The sequence below is a fragment of the Lygodium microphyllum genome, chromosome 26 (genome assembly GCF_053477565.2).
Source record: "Lygodium microphyllum isolate KBCC chromosome 26, Lygodium_microphyllum_v1.1.10, whole genome shotgun sequence".
NCBI lineage: Eukaryota > Viridiplantae > Streptophyta > Polypodiopsida > Schizaeales > Lygodiaceae > Lygodium > Lygodium microphyllum.
Window position 1 is genome coordinate 1,154,876 of NC_141160.1, and position 14,731 is coordinate 1,169,606.

Sequence of the window (14,731 nt, forward strand, 5' to 3'; positions counted from 1 at the left end):
CTACGGTAATCCACCGTAATAATACTTTGCAAATTCCCAAAATACTCCATCTCATCCACAACCGTGTTCGGATCCGTTGCTCGTCGCCGGCTCTCTTGCTCAAACCTTGCCATGACACCACAGTCCATTGTGGAGCGCATTTTGTCAATACGCTCCATCCGAAAATACCGTCCGCGCGACCACGCTGCACTATATGTAATCCATTTTAAAATTAATGCGCGCCATCTATGAAATTTTATAACTATAGTAATAAAATTTATTTCAATCAATTCTACTCATAGTCATAAGACCTGAGAGAAATTATCCTATACTCAATTTAAGGGTTTCTTTTTCTATAACAATAATTTTGGGTTCATTTTGATGAAGTACGTGGCCGTATGCAAAGCACATTGCATACCATTATCAATACGTATATTATCTTAAATTTTCTTCCCTTCCCTCTCCCTCTCTTCCTCTCTTTCTCTCACCCTCACCCTCTCCCTCTCCCTCTCCCTCTCAATCTCTTTTTCTCCCTCTCTCATTTCCTCCCTCCCCCTCCCCCTCCCTCTCCCTCTCCCTCCCTCTTTCTCCCTCTCCCTCTCCCTCTCCCTCTCTCTCTCCCTCCCTCATTTCCTTCCCCTCCCCCTCCCTCTCCCTCTTCCTCTCCCTCTCCCTCTCTCTCTCTTTTTTTCCCTCTCCCTCTCTATCTCTCTTTCTCTCTCATTTCCTAAACAAGCAAAAAATAAAGTGATTTAAACATCCTCCAAGCAAAAGGGAGAGGGAGAGATACAATGCACTCTCCCTCTCTTTCTCTTTCTATCCCTCTCTCATTTCCTTTCCCTTCCTCTCCCTCTCACTCTCTTTCTCTCTCATTTCCTCTCCTAAACAAGTAAAAAATAAAGTGATTCAAACATTAAACAAGCAAAAGGGAGAGGGAGGGAGAGAGAGAATGCACTCTCCCTCCTTCTTCCTCTCTTTCTCTTTCTCTCCCTCTCCTATTTCCTCCCCCTCCCTCTCCTTCTCCCTCTATTTCTCTTTCTCTTTCTTTCCCTCTCCCTCTCCCTCTCTCTTACTCTCTCGTTTCCTCTCCTAAACAAGCAAAGAAGAAAGTAATTTAAACATTAAACAAGCAAAAGGGAGAGAGAGAGAATGCACTCTCCCTCTCTTTCTCTCCCTCTCCCTCTCTTTCTCTCCCTCTCTCTCCCTCTCCCTCTCCTTCTCTTTCATTTCCTCTCCTAAACAAACAAAAGAGAACGATTTAAACCTTCAACAAGTAAAAGAAAGAGAGAGGGAGACTCACCAATGAGATATGGCGAGCGTGGGCGGCTTCTCTTTGCAACGAGGGCTCCTCCTCTCCTTCACGAACAACGACGGTGGCAGTGGCGGCGGCGGCGGCGGCGGCAAGTCTCTTCCTCCTCTTCTCCCACAAAGCCTTGGCTCTCTCCCTCGCTCTCGCTCTCAAAAGGCGAAGAAAACAAAATGAAAACGGCGCTCTGGTTTCGGCCGCGCTTTTTTTCCCTGCGGCGTCGCAATTGGCGTTGCTATATGCGTCGCAAATGCGACGCAAATAGCGACGCATATAGCGACGCCAATTGCGACGCATATAGCGACGCCTATAGCGACGTCGACATTCGCCGTCGCTAATCGGCGTCGCTATTGCCCCATTCCCTTGTAGTGTTTACTCCTGGTCTTTCAATTCTTTGCTCATTCTCTCGTGCTCTTTTCTTTCTAAGTTCAGCTTCTCAGTCATGGTCTCCATCTCCTTGTGATGTTGTTCTTCCTCTTACTTCCTTTCCTCTTCTTTGGCAGCAAACTCCTCCATGCCTCGTTTGATCTGATCAATTTTTGCGGTTAGCTCTTCATGTTGCATGATCAAGAGTTTATACTCTCTCTGCATTTTTACCAACTCCTGATTCTCATCTTCCAGCCGCTACCTCCAGCTTTCCTCCTTGTCATCCTTAGCCTTTTAGCTCTTGTTTGAGATCAAATATCTCCTTTTGTTGCATGGCTATCTGTCCGGTCTTTTCAAGCTGAAAAGCAACTACCGACTCTTTTTCCATAGCTAACTCGGCCACAGCTATCTTCCTCTCCTCTTTAGCTTTCTCTAATTGAGAGAGCAATCCAGCAATGTATTCATCATAGTTAGCTGGTGGCGTCATCTTTGTGTGAATCGGAGTGGTTCAGGCCTCCACTTTCTAGCATTTTGGATATTGTCTAGATTCGGCGTCTGTGGCCGGCCTCTTCTGCCCCGTGGCCGGCCTCTTCTGCCCCGTGGCCGTGGTTTCCATGCTCTTCCCTTGGGCCAATTCTTTATTGATGAAATATTGCATCCAAGCCATAAAGTTTGAGACGTCGACACTAGTGGGGATGCTTGGGGTAAGGGTGGCTGCTTCAGTGGTGGTAGGCACCAGGAGGGTCAGGATAGGATGGATGGGGTCTTTACCCTTGCCTTTAGTGACGGCTAGCGGTATGATCTCCGACACCTGGGTGCTTGAGCTTGGCCCCTCCACCCTAGGCGGGCTCAGAGCTCCTAGGTCATCTACTATGCTTTGTTACTCTATAGACCAACGTGTGGCTTTGGTCATGTCTTCCTTCTCAACTCCTCCTCTTCCTTAGCAACCCTTCTCTCCCTCTTCTTTTGCTTTCCTAGATTCTTCCTCCAATTTATATGTTTCTTCTTTTTCTTTCTTCTTTCTCTCTTCAGCCTCTTGTTTGATAGCTTCTTGGCTTTCTTGGCTTCTTCCTTCGACTTTTTTACTTCCTGTTTCTTCTTCTTTTCGCTCTCTTCTGCCTCTTTGAGGGATTCCCTTTTTGCTTTCTCTAAGTCCACTTTCTTCTTTTTGCGGCATTTGTCGTGCTTTTTCTTTTGTGTCGTCCTCTTCTTAGGTTTCTTTGCTTGCTTTTTGCTTGATTGTTCCTTCTGTTCTCCCCCTTCTTCGTCACTTTCAGTCATGTCGCTAGACAACTCTTGGTTCTGGTGAGGTGGCGATCTGTCAGGTGTTTTTCCTTCTCCTTCCTCTGCATCCTGTGCCTCTTTTACTGCCTCTTGGATGAGGCAGTCAAAACATTTCCATACTGATGAAAGAGGCTTTGGATGAGGCTTTCTTTCTCTTAGTGCTTTTGGAGGCCGGGGACTCCCCACCTACTGAATTGCTCCCCAAGGCTAGTACTTTTGCTGCTTGGTCCATGGTCTCGCACACATAGCCATTCCAGTCAACCTCATCTAAGGTACGAGCTGCCACATTCTCTAGCATAGGCACATTGATCCGGTGTATGAGAGAATTGTAGCGCTGGCTGCAGAACAGTAAGTGCACCAGTTTTACTTGCATGCAGACTTTAGCATCAAGGATATCCTGGATGTTGATGCCCTCATTGGTCAGCACCTCTTTCCTCTTCATCTTAAGCATGGCATAGACATCTCTTATATGCTTCTTCTCCACCTTAGGCTCTAACCCAAGTGCCTTCTCCACCAAGGCTAGGTTCAAGGGTACCTGTACATGTTTGGCCTTCTCCCCCCTTCCCACTGTTACAATTCCACATTCTTGATCTGGGTTGTAAGTTATGAGGAATTCCACATACTTTGTGTGGTCAGGCTCTTGTGTGAACTTCTTGAGATACTTAGCAAGGTTGCACTACTCTACGACCCTCTTGGTTGCTTCCTCCTTGGCCACTACTTCCTCAATGTTATGGATAGTTCGAAATTTTAGTTGATTGTAGGCACGGCTTGCCAAGGAGATGTCGTACTAGGTCCTCTCCTCTTCCGTGAAGGGGAGTCGGTGGGCACGGTCTTGTTGCGACATCTTTCATTCTTGTCATGAACCATACTTCCCATTAGTGCTTTTAAAAATAATAATTTTCTGAAAAGAAAGACTTTATGTTTGTTGAACGAAAGCATTAAGATCCAACATAGATTCTTCCCTTCAGAATTTTTGCCTTTTATTTCAAAGCTTTTGTGACATTCCTCCTACATCACTAGTTTCATATTTGTTTATGCGTTTGCTCTATCTTGATTGATTTTAATTTGATTCACCTTACCCCCTCCCCTTCCATATTGAGAAGAATCCTTCCTAGGATTGAAGGTTAGGAGGTCAAGGGCATTCAACATTCAGATATAAAGGTTACTTGCACATGAGCCAATTATAGAATTCTGGGTTATACTCCAGTTGAGCCTTGCGGTCCAGATCGAAGGGTCGAATACTTACATGTGTGATGTAAGTGAGGAAATCCGTTAGGAAATTGTCGGAATCAATACTGCTAGCGATGTGTGTAGCTCTTCTTCGGTCAGGAGACGATCAAGATATGGGTGTCCTTTGACGTGCTCTTCCATGGGTCGGCCATCAAGAGTGGTTAACACTCTATATGAGGTGGGTGCGACATAGGTTGGGTCATACTCTGATGTGATTGCGCGGCGCTGCTCAGCGTTGGTCATGATTTGACATCCTTCGAGTTCCCACTGTAATCGCAGAGTGTACCAGTTTCGTAAAAATAGGAAGTCGTTGTCAGCTAACGCTTTCAACTCCTCAACTTCTTTTCCAGTGACGGAAGAAGTCACGCACTTATCGTAGGACATAATGAGGCGTTGTTTGATGGCTTGTTCTCTTGATATCTCAATGCATAGCAACTCGGTAGCTGAGTGGGGTGTTTTGAGAGATGCGAATTCGAATGTTCCCCAGGAACAAGGCATTGTGTAAACTTTAGTTGCGAAAGGCTCTTGCAAACAGGTCTAAGTCCAAGTGGTCATAACTTAGAGCTAGTGACATGAACATGGCATCTAAGCATCTAAGACAAGCAACAACATCATCCCCTGTGTCTTTGGCTAGGTCTGTGGCCAGAATTAAGTATGATTTCTGCTCATAGGAGGGTTTAAGGCCTGCAGCAGGTGGCTAGGGTTTGATGAGGCTAGAAGGCTTGGCGAAAGATAGTGGCAATTGCCCATGAAGCGGTGGTTAAGCCTCGTGGATGAGCGTTGGAGTAGTAGCTGCTGCGGATGGGTTGTTACACTCGGATTGGATTTGGCAAGTCTTATCGGCACTAGCAGGGGTTGAAGTGTGTAAAGGCATTTATGGTTTGGGACGATAGGCTTGCTCAACTCTTCTGGGGCTTATACGTGGATGAGCTTGTAGGAGGCGATTCCTAGAAGCACTGCAACTTCTGGTTCTGAGGTTCTATGGGGCTCAAGGTGATCAAGCTTAAGGGCGGCGTGTGAGTAGTGCCGTGGGCCATTCAAGTCTTAGGGATCCATACCCATGCATTTTCCTCCTAGTAGTCTTGCACGTGCAAGAGGGCTTTAGGAACCTATATTGGCTTGGTCATGCTTCAATTTCTATAATTGTGTCTCCTCCTCCTAGGTTTAGAGTTTCTTGTGTTATGAGAACGTGAGGATCTACTCCTAGGCGACAATTGCGGTTATTTAGGCCTCCATTGAAACTTAGGTTGTTGGGCCTTAGCTTTTACTGCTGTGAGCAGCAGCTCGTGAGATTCGGTGGATGGTGGCCGAGCACTACCCCCCTCCGTAGACTTGGCTGCAAGTATTTCTACCGGTGGCCTTGCGGACTTTGATGAGGTTTCGTAGCCCTTGTTGAAGGCTGTAACAATGCAGACATTGCCTATGGCGAGGTGGATGTGCTGCGACTCATAATCGACATTGCAGTGAGTTTGCTTCTTGAAGGTTTGCCCTAACAATGACTCTGTGCATGCGTCTTTAGTGTTTGGCAACACCTAAAAGATCATTGGTATAGTCTCAGACTTGATAGCAACAGCGGCCCTGCACTTGCCGAGAAGTGGATCTGAGCGGCCCCCATATGGGCTTAATTTGGCATTAGTGGGCTGCTCTAGTGGTGGTTTACCAAGTTGGGTCCAATGATCGTGAGCTAAGATATTGAAGTCTGCTCCCTTATCGATCAAGGCATTGAAAGCGCATGTTTGCTTGGCAGTGACCATAATATGAAGGTATGCGGGTTCTACGGCTTCCTCATCCTCATCATCAATTTCCATGATTGTGGTGACTCGTACCTTGACAAGGGGTTCTAACATTGGTGGCTCATGCAGCGGATGCGTGGAAGGGTAGTACTTCTTAATGCGACTGCCAGTGAAGAAGCCTATGCCCTTGACATCTAAAGTCTCGAGCTCAATGTTGCAAGTTCGGTTGATTGCACGAACTTTGAAAGGCCCAAGACCTCTAAACTTCATTTTTTGCTTGTGTCCTTTAACTGAGTATAGGAGCACTAAGTCGACCTGTTCAAAGTCACATTGCTTGACATGCTTGTCAAACCAGCTCTTGCATCATGCGTTCTCGCATATGAGCGCATGAGTGGCTAGAAGGCAAGTTTCCGAGACCTGTTCAAAGTCACGTTGCTTGACATGCTTGTCAAACCAACTCTTGCGTCGTGCCTTCTTGCATATAAGTGCATGAGTGGCTAGAAGGCGAGTTTTCGAGAGGCATTCAAGTTCAACCAAGCATTGTGCACATGTCTCCTTCCCTTCCCATCGTTCTTAAAGCACTATTCTCAGGCTGGGAACGAAGAACTCTATTGATAGAATTGCCTCAGTCTCGTAGGTCAACCTAAAGGGAGTCTAACCGATAGCCGTTTTATAAGCTGTACGGTAAGCCCACAAGGCTGCTCTATCAGCTTGTTATCCTAGTTGTTGCACGAAGCATAGACTACTTTGGTCAAGACGTTTACAAGGATCTTATTGGTGGATTCTACCTGCCTGTTTGCCTGAGGGTAGTATGGAGAGGATTTTCTATGGATAATTAGAAAGGTGGATAGAAGATGCGCTATCACTTCATTGATGAAGTATGTGCCCTGGTCATTGACTAGTTCGATGGGGCAGCTGAATCGTGAGATCACCTGCTTCCATAAGAACTTAGCAGTCATTCTTTCATGTTGCTCTCGCTTCTGCCCATTTCGTTACGTTGTCTATGGCCACAATGATATATTTGGCCTGCAAATACTGTGCGCAAGACTAATGGGTCCTATGAAGTCGATCCCCCATTTTTTGAAGGGTTGTCGTACAATGATTGGGGTCAACTCCATTTGATCCTTGTGAATCGGGACCTTTGTCCGCTGGCACTCATCACAATGCTTGACGAATCATACTGCGTCGCGAAAAAATGTGGGCCACCACAGTTGAGACTGCAGCACCTTGTGGGTTGTCGTGTCTCCGCTAAAGTGCCCTTCAGTAATTCCACTATGCGTCTCTGCAAGCATATCGTGCATCTCATGCTCGCATATGCATCTACGCAACAACCCATCTTACCCTAGCCTATATAGTTGGCCTGTTAACAACTGATAGGTTTGGATTTTGAGGATAAGTCACCTAAGTTGAGCTTTTTCTATCGGTTTCTCAGGCAGTCCATGCTCCAGTATACTTGGACAATGTCATCTGCCCAATATGGTGATAGATTTGCCTTGAATAAATCTCTCTCACTGGAAAGGTTAAACAGGTGGGCGTCTGGCAAGCGTCTGGCAATTCATTGGCAATGCCTTGTCCAGCGGCCTCTCCCTTGGGGATGCGTGATATGTGGTCAGCCATATAGTGTTGTTTTCCCTTCTGTACAACCACGGAGAAGTCAAATTCTAAAAGCAGGAGTCATCAAGCTATGCGTCATGTAGTGCAGGGTTTGTTTACTAGATATATCAAGGCTTGATAGTCCACAAAGAAAGTAAAAGGCATAGCTAACAAATAATGCCGAAACTTCTTTACAACAAATACCATGGCTAAACACTCTCTCTCAGTCTCGTCGAGTAATTCATTTTAGTCTCAATGAGTTTTCTACTAGTAAAGCTCACTGGATAGTTGAGGTTGTGTTCGCTGGGTTGGCACAACACTGCCCCCATGATGAATTTCGAAGCATCAATATGCATGTGGAAGGTAATGGTCCAATCTGGGGCTCGTAGAATCGGTGCAATAGTCATAGCCTTTTTCAATTCCTCATACGCTTATTGGTATGCTTCAGTCCACTCGAAGACGATCAACAGCTTGTATAAAGGTCTGGCAATCAATGCATAGTTCAACACAAACCATCGATAGTATCATGTATGGCCTAAGAAGCATTGAACTCCTTTATAGTTGATTGGGGACAGAAGATCAACAATAACCTTGGGGACAGAAGATCATGTATAGCCTAAGAAGCATTGAACTCCTTTATAGTTAACTGGGGACAGAAGATCAACAATAACCTTGACTTTCGAGAAGTCAGTGACAATGCCGTTCTTTGACACCACATGCCCTAGGATGCATCCATGTTTCACCCAAAACTGGCACTTTAAGGGGTTTAGGGAGAGACGATATAGGCGACACCGCTCAAAGACTACTTGGAGTTTGTGTAAGTGTTCTCTCTAGGTCGAGTGAACACACAAGTCATCCACAAATACTTCCAATTCCTTGCCAAGCATGTCTTTAAACATGGTGCACATGAGGCGTTGAAAGGTGGCTGGAGCATTAGTCAACCCGAAGGGCATGACTATGTAAGCAAAGACGCACCACTCAGTGGCGAAGGCAGTCTTATGCATGTCGGTAGGATGCACCTGCACCTGATTATATCCAGAGAAACTGTCCAGAAAGTTGTAGGCCTCTTTGCCCGCCACTCTTTCGAGCATGTGCTTGGTGTACATAAATGGGTAGTTGTCTCTCTTAGTGGTAGTGTTCACCGTATGGCCTAAGAAACACTGAATGCCCTTGTAGTTAATGGGTGGTGGTAGGTCGACAATGACCCTGACTTTAGAGAAGTCAGTAGCAATGCCATTCCTTGACACTACGTGCCCTAGGATACATCCGTGCTTTACCTAGAACTGGCACTTTAAGAGGTTCAACGAGAGGTTGTATAACCGATACCATTCAAAGACAACTCTCAGCTTTTCTAAGTGTTCGACCTAACTAGAGTGTACGCATAAGTCGTCTACGAACACCTCTAGCTCGCGTCTAAGCATATCCTTGAAGATGGTGCACATTAATCGTTGAAAGATTGCAGGTGCATTCATTAGCCCAAAGGGCATAACGATGTAGGCGAGTACACCCCACTCCGTGGCGAAGGCAGTCTTGTGCCTGTCGTCAGGGTGCACTTGCACTTGATTATAGACAGAGAAGCCATCCAGGAAGCTGTAGGCTTCTTTGCATGCTACCCTCTCCAGCATGTGCTCGGTATACGGTAAGGGGTAGTTGTCCCTCTTCATAGCGGCATTAACTTTCTTGTAATTCATGCACACTCGAATTTTACCATTCTTTTTCATAACGATCACTATAGGTGATACCCAATCCATGTGCTCAATCTCATATATAAATCCCACCTTCAAGAGCTTATCGATTTCCTCCACTGCATGGGCGTGTTTGGGATTCATAGGGTAAGGTCGTTGCTTTGTTGGCACCGTATCTGGAACCATTGGGATATTATGGGTCACAACCCTAGGATCTACTCCTTTAAGTTCCTCCAAGGACCAGGCAAACACGTCGACATACTCTCGTAGGAGAGCAACAAGTTTAGCCTCGTCATCCCTAGTCAAGTCGTCAGCAATAAACACAGGTCGAGGCTTCTTGCCTTCCCCTGCCAAGTTGACTTCCTTGACCTTGGCGAGTCCCTCAATCGGCTCACTGATTTGCCCTTATCTCTTCACTCCTAACAGAATCACCACTCTATCACCCTTCTTAAACTTTGTGAAGCGTTTAGGGAGATCATGTGGCTTCTTTTGCCTCTCTGCTTCCAAGTCCTTAGTTCGCTTCCTGGCCTCCTCCTTTAGCCGTCTGCGCCTTAGGTGGACTGGCAAGTCCCCTTTGGCGAGTCTGACCTTAGAGGATTCGGGTATTTTGAGATCACTCTCTGTACTGACTTCTAACTCCGAGTTAAACTCACATCCCTTGCTTGAGGAAGGAGTTTTGCCAAGGGTCGTAATTCAGTAGGTGTATCCGTCTTAAGCACTAGAACTACCAATGGTTGCGCCACTCCTGCCTGCTCGTAATCCATGGCTCCTATGTGCTCCAACCAGGATCTATCGCACTCCATCTGCATGACTCCTCTTTCATTTTAGCTTGCCCTTTCCCTTCTAGGCCTAGAGTTTGCCTTGATCTGTTCGATCGTTCTCTCTTCATGTCATATTCTATCATGTTTAACTCTTCTTCACTCTCGTCTCCAATAGAGCGGTAGTCCTTGTACTCCTCATCATCAAAGTCTTGCCCCTCTGACTACTCATCATCCCCCAGGCTTTCCTCTCCAATCTCCTTTTCGTCAGTGACTAAAGCCCAATTGTATAATAGGTTCAAATCGTGAAATTTAGTCCATTTCCACTCAGGCTTAGCCAAAAGATCACTTAGGGGTTTTACATTGGCTGCCATGTTGCCCTTCAGTTTATCGATCATGTACTCTATGATTTCCTGAAGCTCGAGCTTGTTGGTGGGGATATGAAACGAGACCAGTTTCCCTGGGTTACATGAGCTTCCTGCCATCATGCAGAGTGGCACGATGGGCTCCCTTGCTAGCATGCTTGGGGATTTAGCAGCTTGCCTATATAGCTCTTCCTCATCTGAGAACGGTAGGTCAATGGTTGCCAAGACGTGCATCCAATCCCGCTTGTCCTCAGGGCAAGGGATGTACTTGGTCAATGACCCATAGGGTTTGCTTGCTTGTGCATCACCTTTTAGCATGGTTGAGATAGCATCAAGGTCGGCTAGGGTAGTCTTCCATGTATCCATCTCAACCCTTACTGCTTATGTTCTATTCCCCAAGAAGATAAGATTGTTACCCCAATCTTCAATAACTCGAGTGTTCCTCATCCATGGTCAGCCTAGTAGTATGTCGTAATCCACTCCCTTCATGACAAGGAGGCTACATCCAGGTTACTTGGCCCAAGCAATGAGATGCCTGCTTGTTTTGTTTGTGCTTGCGTCATGATATGTAGTGGGATGGGCGTATCCTCACTGTCAAAGGTCTCCACACCGAACAGCCCCAAGGATACTGAGGGCATGTTGGCAGAACTAGTTGATGGCTTCCATTTAGGATAGTTAAGAAATAGGTGTGTGATTCCACACTCGGTGCATCGAAGGTCAGCTTTGTCCTTGTTTGCATGTTTCCTTTTCGGGCAGCATGATGAAATATGGCCTGGATGACTGCAAGCCCAGCATGAGATTGGATCTTGGCTGGGTCCTCCAAAGCCTCTGCCTCTTCCTCTACCTAGTACCATCACCGGTACTGGTCGATAGTCCATTAGGATTGGATTGCCTTTCTCATCATAGGATATGTATGGGTTCACGTAGGTCTTCTCTTCACTAGGTTCTTCCACATAGTGAACATGAGCGTCACTCGGTGGATGGGTTGAAAGGGAGCGACGGATCAAAGGTTGGACTCGAGAGCTATGGCGGGAGAGCAAGAGCAAGAAAGGGAGAGACTAGAAATGGGAACTCCAACAGTCACAATGTGTGACCGGGCCTTCCTTTATTCAAACTGTCACTAGAAGAATAAAGAATAAAGTGACGGTGATGGGCGCTTGCAGGTGGATTGAAGGTTGGACTCGAGAGCTATGGCGGGAGAGCAAGAGCAAGCAAGAGAGAGACTAGAAATGGGACTCCAACAGTCACAATGTGTGACTGGGCCTTCCTTTATTCAAACTGTCACTAAAAGAATAAAGAATAAAGTGACAGTGATGGGCGCCCGCCACCTGTAGTGTGCAGTGGTGGTGATTGTCAATGTAGTAATACACAGGCGGCTAGGCAAAGGCGCCTTTACCCCCAACAACCTCCCACTTAAAGGTGAATTTGCCCTAGTGAGGAGTGAAAAGGAAAAGAAAAAAGACAATACAACATGTACACATGTACAATAGGATGAGGAAAGACGTCATCTCATCCCACGCCCATCAACCTTCGAAAGAAGGCAAAGCGCTCTGTAGAGAGGCTTTTCGTGAGCAGATCTGTAGGATTCTGGTCAGTCGAGATCTTAACAAGATCAACAGACTTGTCCTCAACGACCCCATGTATGAAGTGATACCTCACCTCAATGTGTTTCATCTTCGCATGAAAGACCTAATTCTTGGCTAACTAAATAGCACTCATAGAATTCAAATGCAGTGTAGGGATAGCATCAATACCAAGGTTAGCAAACTAAACCCAATCAAATGGCCTCCTTGCAAGCCTTAGTGGCTGCAACATACTCGGCCTCTGTAGTAGAAAGGGGCGTGCATTTCTGCACGCTGGACATCCAAGAAACAACACCTCTAGCATATGTGAATACATAGCTAGAAGTGGACTTCCTCTACTATCTGCATGTCCTACATAATCAGAGTCAGTATACCCCATGACTCCTATATCCTGGCTGCCATAGCATATGCACATATCTGCAATGTCCTTCAGGTACCTCATGATACCCTTCACGGCATCCCAATGCTTCTTGCCAGGTGTAGCCATATAGCGTGCCACAACACCAACTACAAAGGCAATATCTGGACGAGTGGCTATCATGGCATACATAAGATTGCCCACTGCAGATGCATAGGGAATCTTGGCCATCTCGGTCCTCTACTCATCTATCTGCGAACAATCAGCCTGTGATACCTTCACATAAGAAGGCAATGGACGGCCAATAGGCTTTACGTCATGCATGTGGAAGTGCTTAAGGACTTTATGAATGTACTCCCTCTGTGATAAGTAGAGGAGTCCCTGATGCCTGTCGCGTGTAATGCGCATACCAAGTATGTGAGCGGCATGTTCCAGATCTTTCATCTCAAAGCTCTTCTTAAGCTGAGCCTTAAGAACATCTAGCTCATCATGAGCTTTCCTTGCTATTAGCATATCATCCACATAGAGTACCAAAATCAATAAAGAACCATCACAGGCTTTTTTCGTGTAAAGACACGGATCCATAGCACTTCGGCTGTAGCCCTGTGACTGCATAAAGGCATCAAACTTATGATACCACTCCCTAGGTGCATGTTTCAAGACATAAAGACTTTTCTTTGATTTGCACACTAGGTGCTCCCTGCCAAGTTCTACAAGGCCCTTAGGCTCCTCCATATAAATCTCATCATGCAAGTCCCCATGTAAGAAAGCCATCTTGACATCCATTTGGTATAAATCCAAGTCAAGCTGAGCAACCAAAGCCAAGACTAAGCGCAGGGTGGTAATCTTAACTACAAGAGAAAAGACCTCATCAAAGTCCACACCATGCTCCTGCTTAAAAACCTTTGCTACCAATCTAGCCTTGTATGCCGGCTTGAGGTGTCCAAGGGTACTTTTCAGCTTGTACACCCACTTGCATGGCAAAGCCTTCTTGCCCGTAGGCAAGGAAACGAAATCCCAAGTGTCATTCTTATGCAGGGAGTCTATCTCAGACTGCATAGCTCTCTCCCAGGAGTGACTATCACCCCTGTGCATAGCCTCATCATAAGTGAAAGGCTCTCCTGCATCTGTAACCAAGACATAATGCATCGAGGGCTGAAATCTATCTGGTGGATGTCTGTCTCTAATAGACCGTCTCATGGCAGGCTCTGTTGTCTACCCAGCTGCCTGTCCAACGCCCTGACCATGAGCATCTACTGCAGTTGTAGGCTGTCCAACTAGCTGTGCGGGAGCTCTCGGATCCTCCTGAAATATGACCCTACGGATCTCAACAACTCTCTCAGGCTACCTATGCATCTTGTCTTCATGGAAAACTACATCATGACTGCGGATGACTTTCCACACCTACGAATCCCAGAGACGGTAACCCATCTCGCCTACATCCCCATAACCAAGGAAAATGCATTTGACACTCTTGGGATCCAGCTTACTTCTCTTGTCCCTGGGCACATGGCAAAATGCCTCACATCCAAAGACACGGAGATGCGCATAAGAGGGAGGTTTTCTAGTCCATACCTCCTCTCCAACTTGGAAATCCAAACCACTAGAGGGTGATCTGTTTATGATATGCACAGTTGTACTAACTGCCTCAGCCCAAAAGCTCTGTGGTAGGCCTGCATGGCTAAGCATACTGCATACACACTCCTGGATGGTTCTATTCATCTGCTCAGCCAAACCATTCTGGGGGGGATGTAGGGGGTGGTCAACTGACGCCCCTCTTATCCACTTAGCCAAACCATTTTGGGGGGGGGAGGGTGTAGGGGGCGGTCAACTGACGCTTAATACCCCTTCATTATATAACTACTCAAAAGCACGTGAGACATACTCACCCCCATTATCTATCCTTACGCATTTTAGCCTATACCCAGACTGGTTCTCAACCAATGCAAGCCATCTCTGAAACACAGCCAAGACATCGGATTTTAGCTTAATGGGATAAGCCCAAACTTTCCTTGAAAAATCATCTATGAACGTAACAAAATACTTTGCACTACCCATAGACTGACAAGGCATGGGCCCACAGACATCCAAATGTACCAATGCCAAGGGCTCACTCATGCGTGGCCTACCAGACTTCTTATGTGTAGACCTAGTCTACCTGCCATAAAGACAATGCTCACATGAATCAAAACATGTATAATCAAGGGGCGGTAAGTATTGCAAACCAGAAAGCATTTTCATTCCCTTCAAAGACATATGGCCCAAACGGGCATGCCAAAGAGATACATGTGGGATAGAACCCACAGACAAAACATGATCAAGGGAAGAAGCTGATACAATCAAGGGGCAGAGACTGCCAGCCTTGGCACCTCTCGCAATCACAAGTCTGCCATGAGTGATCTTCCATGCAGAGTCTCCAAAAGATACATGATAACCTGCGTCATCAAGCTGTCTAGCTGACATGAGACTGCGTGTCCAAGCAGGTACATGA